A 12,349-nucleotide genomic window follows, 5' to 3' on the forward strand; every position below is an offset into this window, starting at 1 on the left:
GGAGAGCGATCAAAATACGAAATACCGCTCAGCAAACTTCACATGCCATAAAAAGAAACTCCTTTTCAATTACATGGTTACGATGATCTGTGTTGATAAGATTATTGTACAATATTTTAACAAATTTTTCTCAATAGTATACTTACATTTATTTAGAACATGATACTTTTTGACCGGAAGGTCCCCTTCACGTCAATCGTCCGAGATTTTAAGTACAGCTTCTTACCGCTTGCCGCAATGTCACGTTTAAAGACATTTAACACTAACTCTTCAATCTTTCCAATAGGTGCTTAAAAATATTTTTGAATGCACTAAGCTAATGCCATGACGTCAACTTGTTGATAAATTTAAGACCAAGATAAAAGGTATAAGCTACGATTCTGTGTAGGTTGCAGTATTTCTTATTTTGCAGTACATTAACACAGATACATTAATTATATTTAAAACTACCTCTCGTGTATCACTAAGTTACTGTCACGAGTGCTGTTGGTCGCTAATTATAAATCAGGAATTAAAACAGAAGAGAAAGTATATGTACGGTATAAATGTCCCCTTAACAATAAAATAAATCTGCTGAATTAAACGCCAGTCTTAGGGTTGCTGTCTGTCGCTTATCACTCACTCCGTACACCTCCGGCAATGTTTTTGATTCGAACAACGCCGAGTTGCACCCACGTTCGGAGTCCACATTAAACAGTTGATAAGTCAATGATGCAGGAAGAAAACAGCACACCACCTCCAATAAGATCACTACAGCGTCCAAAACCTTCCGATTTTTTAAATGAACACACCCCAAATGTCTTGCTTATTTTCTTTCGACACGTGTTTCAGCCTTTTATGCCATTTTCAAGTGACTGAGTTTATAGTGTAACAGGCTGAAACCTGGGTAGTAATTAAACGACAATACAATCAAACAGCAGTGTGTCCATTTAAAATCATAGGACTGTTCCTCAGCAACATCAAAAATCTTCGAACTGATGAATGCGAACATGAGGTGTCTAAACCTATCTAACGTCCCAGGGCGAGGAACTTTGGGGGAGGAAAAGCAGTGATTAGCAGTGTGTTCTTGACGTTTTAATGGCGTGGAAGCTCTCTAAATTCGCTCTATGCAATAAAACGTTTCGTATATAACCGTGCCTTACTTCATTCGGTAGTTCTAGTTCGCCTTTGTACCTTACTTCCATAATTGCTTTCTTTGTGACTTCAACATTACTTCTGATTATTGCAAAGTAAAAAATTGTCCTGTGCAAATGCACTAGAACTAAAAACAATTATCCCACTAGAACAAGCTGGGACACCTTAGAAAGTAGTAACTTCAACTGTTTCATATAACTTTTCTAATGTGTATTTAGCAGCACTTCTCTCTTTATAGGTGTCTCGAAAAAATTACAGCTGTTCGCAACTTTAAGGTTAGTTTAAAAACCGTGGCCCTTTACTCGATAAGGTCCTGCTAGACATATTTACTATGGCGTTGTTTTGAAGTCACCTACACACCCAGCCTCTGTATGGGGATGCGGTTTATGTGAAACCCACACACACACATTTTATATATATATATATATATATATATATATATATATATATATTATCACTTACATCGCATGATTAATTTATGGTAGACATCTGAAACAAAAATCCAAAACCGCTACTAGGTAGGTTCGAAAGATTATAATGATAGTTTTAAATCCTTTTAAATGTTCGTTGTAAACGACGTCCGACGAACCTATTTTCATATTATTTACCCTCCGCATTACATGTATTTGCAAAAAGCATTAAAATGTGACTAAGAAATCGCTGAGAATCTTAAGGGTAATAAAGTGACATTTTATGGAAGAGATCAAGCGAAATTTTTCGACTCTTAAATCGATTTAGCAATGTATTTATCACAGATGATAAAAAGCGCGCAGGTGTACTGAGATGGGTGATTTTAATGTATTTGTTAGTATAAACGGCCGCCGCTAGATGGCTCTTGCACGAACACTACCTGGAGACTAGCAACGGATCACCAATTCCTTGCAGCTACAAGAGGGATTTTCAATGCCCAGAAGAATGGCAGCGTCGACTACCTGCTCGCCTCCAGTTCGGCAAAGGAAGGAACGCTCACTTTTTGTACAAGAGCGGAGCCGTAGCGACACAAGAGCAACAAAGCCGGCAACCTACTGGCCTTGGGAACGACCGGACAGCCGCCCCCGAGTCGTACAAACCTATCGCGGTGAACTCTGCCCAGAACAAGTATTGGTCCTTATCTGAGCGCAAACACCTACAACGTCAGTTTATGGCTCGTCTTCCTGCATTACCGAAACTTCGGTGCCACATAGCGGAACCATCCGGAACGACTAACACATTTTCTGACAGCTACAACTATTGCAAATAATTACGGCGCGTTGGGCCTCTCTGCAGTCAGCCGGACCTGTAAGTTTTACATATGCACTTTAATTCCAACACTTACATTCCCTTAACTGCTAAATGTTTACATTTATTGGGGTTTTCTTTCTTGAACGTTCAATAAATTTACACATAACCTAGAAAATACTGAAACCTCAAGAATATCTATTGAATGCCGAATACATATTTTGTTTGTTATCTCAGGCTGCGTCACGTAACATGTCTGTACGAGGTAAGACTTTCGTTTATGTCTTACAATTACCACAAGAAGTCACGACGACATAGAACTGCTAGGAACGTAGCCGATACAATCAATACGACGAAAGAACCAAATCAGAACTGAATTTCCCATTACGTCACGTCTCACGCACTCCTCAGATTGTTTTACGTCGTGAGTCGCTTGTTTACACAAATGGAGTGTGAAATAAAATCAGCAAACACCGGCACTAATATTTACTTACAAGCCATGGTGTACACAAACATGCATCCAGCGTTCTCTTAATGTAAATATGAAGGAGTTTGGGGTAATAAACGCAGTAGATTGTGAAATACTGATAACTGAGGCTATGCCATGAAAAATCATTTTTAATCTTTCAGTATACCCAAACGACCTCTTACAAGTGTTTACAACATCGACCCCACCGTTATTTCCAAGCAAGTCGTCGAACGTCAAAAATCAATTGAAATAAACGCCAACAGTGTATTACGTAAGATTTCTACGGGCTACCAAATATGAAGACACGAATTTCAACAACGGCAATTTTTGTAGCAAGGTGTAGAGAAGTTCTTACTCATTACGAAATATCCCACTATTACTCAATATTCCCGGGAGCCGAACGCAAGAGAATGGCTGCCGTGCTTGGTCACCCCTGCGCGTGACTCACGGTCTAACGAAACCGGTGAACAGCTTCCAGGCTTCTACATCCAGTAGGCTGCAGTGGCCAGTAAATCTGAAGTCGTTTCGGTGCAAGAGGCGATGAACAAAATTATCATTTCGGTTCAGTTTCCACTACTGGAAGTTGTTACTGATAAAGCAAAGAATGGTCTCTAGTACTGATAAATCGTCACTACGTAACTCAGGTACGAGACGTTCTAAAATTTTCTTAATGACTCGTTTTCACCTGCAACATCATTTCCCAACATTTACGTTTTTTCGTTATATTTTTATCAAACATTTGTGACGATTTTTGTTTAAATATGTAAGTGTGGACTGACAGTCCTCTTACATAGGAGGGGAAACCACCACTACAAAAAGACAAGTTTAACTGGTGCATAAACAGTACGTCCCAGTCTTTGGTTCAAATTTGTTTTCTTCTACACATAAGCATCATGAATTAACTAGATAAGCTTCACTTATACAAGTTTTCATTTTGTGCAAGTAGTAAACAAATTTACGAAGCAGCACCATGAAAAACGTGCAAAAACTGAAGTGGTGAATTTATTAACAGCGTCAAATGTAATAATCATTTATCCATCTTTACTACTACACAATTGGACTTTCTGATAGATCTAGGTTGTGGAGGGCCACAAGCGCGTAACGCAGCAGCACAGCCGACCGCAGCGTTTATAATACCTAACCGGCCAGCCTACAAGGTCAGCAACAGCGGAGGGTCTTTGTTCGCTGCCGGCTCATACACGGCCGGCTAGCTTCTCCAGCTTGGGCCCGCTAGGCCGGCCGACGCGGCCAACGCCGGCACACGCGCCGGCCGCTATGCCGACGCTGCTGATCAATATGTCTTCGTCAGCGACAGCGGGGAGCCGGCAAACGTACGCCGTGCGTGCTGCACAGACGGCGAGCGAGGACCGAACAAAGACGGCTGGAGGCAAGGCGTGCTGTGCTGCTGCTGGCCGCGACCCACGCTCCCCCCGAGCGGCCCACGCTTCCCTCTGGAAGGCCAGGACGAGTTTTCTTTGTGTTATCGGAACCTGGCCCGCTCTGACAACACAGCCTCGTTCCCCTCCGTCCACACGTGGTCTGCTCAATAGCCTATCCAAACTACTTTGTTTCCTTTTCAAACTCCTGGGCTGAGTCGTACATACTACAAGTGAGCTAACAGTAACACTCAACGTACATTGCTCGCCAAAACTAGAAGGTATCGGTCGTTCTCACAATTTGAATATTCCGCGCATCTGAAATGTTCCGGTTATTACCTAACGTCAGCATATCATGCAAACAATTGCTCATAATAAAAAATCTGAAAAAACTGCTGCTTACAATTCATTATGCGGTTCACAAAATCTCTATGCGTACAATGCAAATTTTGTGTTCGAACATATGCAGATACTACATTCGTATTCTCAACACTTTAGTGCCATTCTTTCCAGCACGATAACCGCAGCTAATTCTTCGAAACAAAAATCAAGATACAGAATATTTATTTGAAATATTAGATTACAAAATACCCGTTAACATTTTACGCCTGGGAATCATATGTGCTATCTAAATACTTTCCAAGAATATTTATATTTACATGACTTCAATCTGTATACACACTTCAGTGTATGGTTCGTTATAGCCTTGCTTGTTACGCGTTTCACGCACGCGTGTCTAATTGGGCATACATTCAGCCGGCTGCCTTGGGAGCCAAGCTTGATAAGACACGTGTTAAACTCACCTGAACAGCTGTTACAGAACTTTGCGAAGAAAAATGTTCCGCATGCCTAGCGACTTAAAGATACATACAACAAACATTCCCGTCAACAAGGAATATTTAATGCTGAAAAGGGTACAAAACATTTGTCAGAAATCTGTTTCGCGTGACCTGACTCCACGGGAGTATTCGTTTGCCTCTTGGCCTTGCCTGCAAAGTGATTCACCACCCTAAAGCAGGAGCTCGCTTGCTATTGATTCTAGCTCCTCCGCGCCGGCGGCGCTCTGCACTGCGTTAGTTGAATACAAACAAGCTACCATGCATTTATAGGCAAGATAGCCAGCGTCAAACTTTCCGGTAAATTGCCATAACAATGTAATACGGAATGAAGAAAGACTAACGTTTCTAAAAACACAGACAGAAAGAGTGAAAACAGGCAAAGCACAAACAAGTAAATAAAAGGCTACTTACCAATACTATAAAGTGAATTGTATCACATGCACCACAGCGCAACGTCGAGTTTCAAACAGCTACCCCTCGTGGACAGACGCAACGGCGTGCACTTCTATAACGATCGGCAATTCGACCTCCAAAAATACTGCGTCACGATAGACAAAATAACAACACAACACCCACTAGACTGTATTGTTGTCACACATGGTGCGTAACCTGGCGATTGTGTGGTGTCTTGCAGAGTTCGCTTGCCCTGTATCCGCGTGAGAGGCTCGCCAGACTGTGTCTGCCTGCTAGTGACTTCAGCAAGCGAGCGGGTGGTCCGTTTCCTCCCTCCTCACTTCTCCCCGCGCAGCCATTCCCTTTCGGCAGACCCCGGTGTTCTCCGAGCTCCACCGAACCGTACCGAAGCGCAGCCGAGGCCACTCGCTGCTTTGCCGAACGCCGTTGTCATGGCAACGCAAGCCGATGCGAGCATTGCAGAGCCGCTAATTCCTGTGAACTATGCTTGAGACTGGATGAATGCACGTCGATCAGTTGATCAAAGTTTTCGTCCCAAATCTTAACATTTACTGTCACTATGATGTGACTATATCAAAACGTATTCGCTAATGTACTGAAGAAACAGAAATAGCCGAAGACTGGATTGTACTACTCTGCACAGAAATGATGGAGCGACCCCTTTTTAATTGTGCCTAATAGTTAACTACTGCTGTATTCCAATGTTTGAGTTTAGCCTCTCTTTGATCTTACAGATATTTCGCCCAACCAGGGGGGGGGGGGGGGGGGAGAGAGACTTTGCGCGTGTGGAAAGTGAATAGTCACGTGTCGTTCCTTTCGTGAAGCACATGCACCGTAAATTGACACATCATCGCTAATGACAAATCGTCAATAGAACGTTCATCATTGATAAATAACAATTTGCAGTGTCGTAGGTATACCATCCATGATAGATTTAGAATGTCAAATTTGTTATTCGTATACGCTACTGCCTGAATCTAGATGATTAGACGCGTACTACGCAACGATCTTTTGCATTTAACAATCAACCTTCCAAATCATCTGTATTTACTTACGTGGTCATGAGAGTCAGACTGCAGAGAGTAAGTTGGAATAAGGATAAAGTATAATAATCTTAGAGAAAATGGCCTCGGCTACAAACGAACATTTAGTTTTGAATACGCAAATGGAGAAATTCAATGAGCATCAAAACCGCTCGCAAAATAATTCTTCATATTCCGAGATAATAGGCTGTAATAAGAAATATGTGACCATTTGAGTATCAATTGTAAAAGTTACAGCGACTGACCTGCGATTCATCCGAGAGTAAACTATTTTTCGATTAATGATAAGCGGCTCCAGTTGCTTTTTTCAGAACTTTTTAAGTTCACTCGTCCGGTTCCAGGCTTTAAATTAGGCCTTTATCAAGTGCATCTGAAACTGACAAGACTTAATACCTAATGACGCGATTACAGATATTTTTGTTTTTTATAGTAGGAGATGGGAGACGATTCTTATAAATGTACAGTACAAGTTCTGAAATAATATACATCTTACTTTACGCTGTAGAGAAGCATCGTCAAATGATGAAAAGAGTAGAAGTCAAGTGGACGTTAAAAATGTTTCGCGCACAAGAAGTCGTGAAAGAAATGCGTGTGCCGTAATTACAAAAACTATACAATCTTTTACTTTAAAACTGTTAATATGGTTTAGCTTAGAAAGAGTTACCAGATGTGTTTCAAAATTACATTGCATGTTTTTCAGATAAAATACTAATAGTGAACCGTAAAACATCGCGAAGATGTAAAAAAGGTTTTGCGCCCAACGTCATGAGAAAATGCATGAGAGTCTTAATTATAAAAACGTACAATACGAAAAACTATTTACAGGCTTTAATTTAAAATTGTGCATGTCTGCCAAATAAAGACTGAAAACAATTATTTGCAATTAATAAAAGAGCAAAAAAGTTGCAAAGAACAACGTGTCTAAGTCGAGCGTAAAAGTAATTATAACGAGTAAACTTTGAACCATCACGAACTGTTGAGGGTTCCGGAGTCTAGTTTACGCTTGGACGCATCGTCGACTGCTTAAAAAAGTATATTTACAAACAAGCTGCGAACTTGTGTATATTCTTTAAAGGAAGCTGTCAGTAACTGGGGAAAAGGAGGCAAGCGCAGATATCCACGAAACCGATGCTCTTTAATGTGCATTGCTCGTTTAGCATCTTGTTCTTGACCTTCTTTCTTCAGTGAGCGCTAAACCTTTTTAAATCCACTTGACTTTTGCTGTTTTACAGTTTACTATTAGCATTTTATCTGAAAATATAGAATGTAATTTGGAAACACATCAAATAATGCTTTCTAAGCTAAACCATTTTAACAGAAAAGTATCGGATTGTACAGTTTTTCTAGTTACGACACGCCCATTAGCCTCATTACGTCTTGGGGATGAAACTTTTTTAAAGCCACTGCTACTGATTTTATCATCTGACGTTCCACCTACACGGCGTAACCTTAAGTTATATTATTTCTGCATTGTTGTGTACATGTATAAACATTCTCTCACGTTAAAAAAATCTATAACCATTGTATTATGTATTAGCATTTGACAGATTCTGATACACTTTGTAATGGCGTAATATAAAGGCAAACCCGATCGTGTGAATTTAGTGAAGTTGTAAGAAAGCAACTGGATCGGCTTTCCATTAATTGAACAAAAGTTGCGGAATCAGCATCATCCAGACATGGAGAATCCAATAATCTACACTACTGGCCCTTAAAATTTCTACACCACGAAGATGACGTGCTACAGACGCGAAATTTTACCGACAGGAAGAAGATACTCTGACATGCAAATGATTAGCTTTTTACAGCATTCACACTAGGTTGGCGCCGGTGGCGAAACCTACAGCGTGCTGACATGACGAAAGTTTCCATCCGATTTCTCATAAACAAACAGCAGTTGATCCACGTTGCCTGGTAAAACATTGTTGTGATGCCTCGTGTAAGGAGGAGAAATGCGTACCATCACGTTTCCGACTTTGATAAAGGTCGGATTGTAGCTTATCGCTATTGTGATTTATCGTATCGCGACATTGCTGCTCCCGTTGGTCTAGATCCAATGCCTGTTAGCAGAATATGGAATCGGTGGGTTAAGGAGGGTAATACGGAACGCCGTGCTGGATCCCAACGGCCTCGTATCACTAGCAGTCGAGATGACAGGCATCTTATCCGCATGGCTGTAACGGATCGTGCAGCCACGTCTCGATCTCTGAGTCACCAGATGGGGACGTCAGCAAGACAACAACCATCTGTACGAACCGTTAGACGACGTTTGCAGCAGCATGGACTGTCAGCTCGGAGACCATGGCTACGATTACCCTTGACGCTGCATCACAGACAGGAGCGCCTGCGATGGTGTACTCAACGACCAACCTGCGTGCACGAATGGCAAAACGTCATTTTTTTCCGGATGAATCCAGGTTCTGTTTACAGCATCATTATGGTCGCATCCGTGTTTGGCGACATCGTGATGAATGCACAATGGAAGCGTGCCGGCGTGATGGTATGGGGTGCCTTTGGTTACACGTCTCGGTCACCTCTTGTTCGCATTGACGGCACTTTGAACAATGGACGTTACATTTCAGATGTGTTACGACCCGTGGCCTTACCCTCCATTCGATCCCTGCAAAACCCTGCATTTGAACAGGATAATGCACGACCGCATGTTGCAGGTCCTGTACGAGACTTTCTGGTTACAGTAAATGTTCGATTGCTGTCCTGGCCAGCACATTCTCCAGATCTCTCACCAATTGAAAACGGCTGGTCAATGGTGGCCGAGCAGCTGGCTCATCACAATACGCCAGTCACTACTCTTGAACTGTGGTTATCGTATTGAAGTTGCATGGGCAGCTGTACCTGTACACGCCATCCAACCTGTTTGGCTCAATGCCCAGGCGTATCAAGGCTGTTATTACGGCTAGAGGTGGTTGTTCTGGGTACTGATTTGTCAGGTTCTATGCACCCGAATTGCGTGAAAATGTAATCACATGTCAGTTCTAGTACAAAATATTTGTCCAGTGAATACCCGTTTATCATCTGCATTTCTTCTTGGTGTAGCAGTTTTAATGGCCAGTAGTGTATGTCAGTTTGGATATTGAATTTTGGAACACCTTGTGTACTGTTAACAAGTTGTTGGCAGTTTAATTTCTGTGTGACTAAAGGAAGAAGCGGCAATCTATCTGTTCTTGATAAGAGTGAAACGTACCGTTACACTGTTACTCCAAGCTAACCGATCAATTGTATGAAATTAAGCACGTGTGCAAATAAATATTAGCGTAATTTTAATTTGATTTATTATATTCAAGAAATATATTAATAAAGTATAAAAAGATAGTGTATGGTATATCTATCAGCAACAGACACGTAAGGTCCTGTACTCACTTTGAAAAATTTAGAAAAAAGGTGCAGAACACAGATGTCAGAGAAGCTGTCTCAATAGATCACAAAATTTGTGACACTGTACCGTACTAGAAGTACCGGATGTAATGTCTAGTGAATAAGTCTAATTTTTTGCAGTACAGTTTTAGGGCAAGGATGTTTCCCCCCAACCCCCACCCCCCTCTCGAGAGTTTGTAATCTATGTAGCCATCGAGAACACATGCTTACAATGAATACAAAAATGGCAAGGCGATACCCACCAATAAAAATATGAGCCCCACAGATTTTTCCCTACACTCTTAAGAAAACTGAAGGTCGTTTTATGCTTTAGAAACCAAAAGAGAACGCGTTGATTGAGGGCGGAGTCTTCAGATATTCCGATCGTTCATTGTTAATCTTGTAACATATCATCTCCTGACTCACAATCACATTCATATGCAGGTGAATAGTAGGTGATTCTATACGGACGTACAGAAAATGAGACATCATTAAAGCGAAGTCGAAGGATGCTGCAGATCGTAGATCGGTCCAAATGCGTCCTCGTACAACACGGCCTTGTAGAAATTTTAGGCTGTAATGCCGAATAATATCGACCTTTCGTTTATTGAGACACATTCCACACCCCTTGCCATTGCTGTTTCCGTCACTCTTGACTTCACGTAAGTAGTCTGTATACGGCAATTTCAAATCGAAAACAGTTCCTATAGACGCACCAGGTCATAAATATACTATTTCTCGTCACCAGTAACGATACTGGGTAGGAATGGGCGGTGTTCTTCACGAGCCAGTTGATGACGAGCAAGCATAGATGCGCATACGGCCAACCGCTGATCTTGGCTTGATGTTGTTAGAGCATGTATACCCACACACCCGATTTTTTAACCTTCCCCATTTCATGCAAACGCCACACGATGACGGAATGATCACAGTTCATCATATTTGCCTGTTCTGGCCCCAGTGACGTGGATCATTGTGGGTTAATGCGTTTGAACGATCTTTATCAAATCCTGGAGAGTCACTAATGCCAAAATTGTCCTTCTTAAAATGAGAAAACCATCTTCTTGCAGCGCTCTGTCCAGTGGTATTATCCACATACAGGGCGTAAATGTTTCCATTTACGTAGTGTCTGTTGTTTCCTCCTTAAAATGAGATTACCATCTTCTTTCAGCGCTCTGTTCAATGGCATTATCCCCATACACGGCGTAAATGTTTCTATATGCATAGTGTCTGTTCTTTCCGGCCTGTCCAAAAGAACAGACATCAGTTTTATCCAGCTATGAATTAAGACATATAGAAATTACAGACTTAAATGCGGATGGGTACTAGTTTAAATAAATGGGGAAAGTTGAAAAGCTATGCCGGACCGAGATTCGATCGCGGGTCTCCTGCTTAACAGGCAGTGCTCTGACTACTGAGCGTACGGCACAGTGGACATCGCGACTGCACGGATTGCTCTAGCACGTCTTCTCAACTTAATGTAGTGCCCCTTGCCCATCATCCACATTACTCGCGGCATTTCGCCGATAGCCGTAAGAGATCGAGCCTGGCGCGCACCCGCACTGAAGACATCTTTGGCTGTCTTCGCCTTAATTATATAATTGAAGAGAGAAATTAGTTCTTTTTAATTTTTTTTTACATTTTTATGCAGCGACAACAACTGATATTGTTTATATAAGAATATACAGCCTACAGTCGCAGGTTAACTTTATCGTTTACCTAGGTTTCGCCATTAGGAATAACGTCTTCTTCAGAACATAAAATATTATTTAAATGTTTCCCTAAAACAAGCTAGGCTGATGTATCAACATAGTTTTGGTTATAACCTCGAAAATAGATTCCAAGATTTATTATTTTCATCATGGCAGTGACAACAGGAACCGTTACGAAATTGTCTCGAATGAAAAACAGCCCACAGTTGCACTAAATTAGGTTTATTCTAAACCTTGACCATGGTTTCTGCTATAATAATGCACCCTTCTCAGGGGACCGTGCGTTCTGGTAATGGAGTTTGAAAGTATACTATGTTGACTTAAGTAGGGTGGACGGCAGCTTGTGCCGAACCACTCTGCTGTTACAGTTATTTGGCTTTGTAGTGATCACTTCATTTCATAAAAAAAACAGTAAAGAAAGGAAAAATTACAATTCCTTTCCGATACATCTGCATAGTGCAACAATGATGTACTCATCATTTTGTAATCATGTATGAAGCAACCATAAGCACAATCTTTTCGTATTATGCAGACGTTTTCTAATTTTATGGATTACACAGCCCAGCCATAGCTGGCTCTTCCACAAAATAGTAAATTTCGAAAGTATTTTGCCAAAAAATGAGTATACAGCTTCTGTATCACTATTTTTTTTTAAAAATGAAAACAGCAGAACTGTATCGTATTTGTAAAATGAAGGTCTTAACAAAATTGTAATATTAACTGTAATAGCAAAAGTTAAATGTTAGTTTCTACCCTGTTTCGATGTAAAAAC

At 41.2% G+C, this 12,349-nt stretch overlaps 1 protein-coding gene across 8 annotated transcripts in view; it reads right to left on the bottom strand.

Annotated features, from left to right (window-relative positions):
- The window catches only part of LOC126334946 (RNA-binding protein Musashi homolog 2), a 363,984-nt gene that overhangs the window by 99,309 nt on the left and 252,326 nt on the right, over positions 1 to 12,349 (bottom strand). For 5 of the 8 annotated variants that reach the window (XM_049997759.1, XM_049997711.1, XM_049997702.1 and 2 more), the window contains exon 1: positions 5,448 to 5,761. The exons of 1 other annotated variant lie outside the window; for it this stretch is intronic. The gene's annotated coding sequence lies outside the window, so the exon portion shown is untranslated. Of the gene's footprint in view, positions 1 to 5,447; positions 5,762 to 12,349 lie in introns of those variants that run through there. 2 more of the 8 variants (XM_049997740.1, XM_049997731.1) reach the window with 1 other exon arrangement.

The sequence above is a fragment of the Schistocerca gregaria genome, chromosome 1, assembly GCF_023897955.1.
Source record: "Schistocerca gregaria isolate iqSchGreg1 chromosome 1, iqSchGreg1.2, whole genome shotgun sequence".
NCBI classification, from domain to species: Eukaryota; Metazoa; Arthropoda; class Insecta; order Orthoptera; family Acrididae; genus Schistocerca; species Schistocerca gregaria.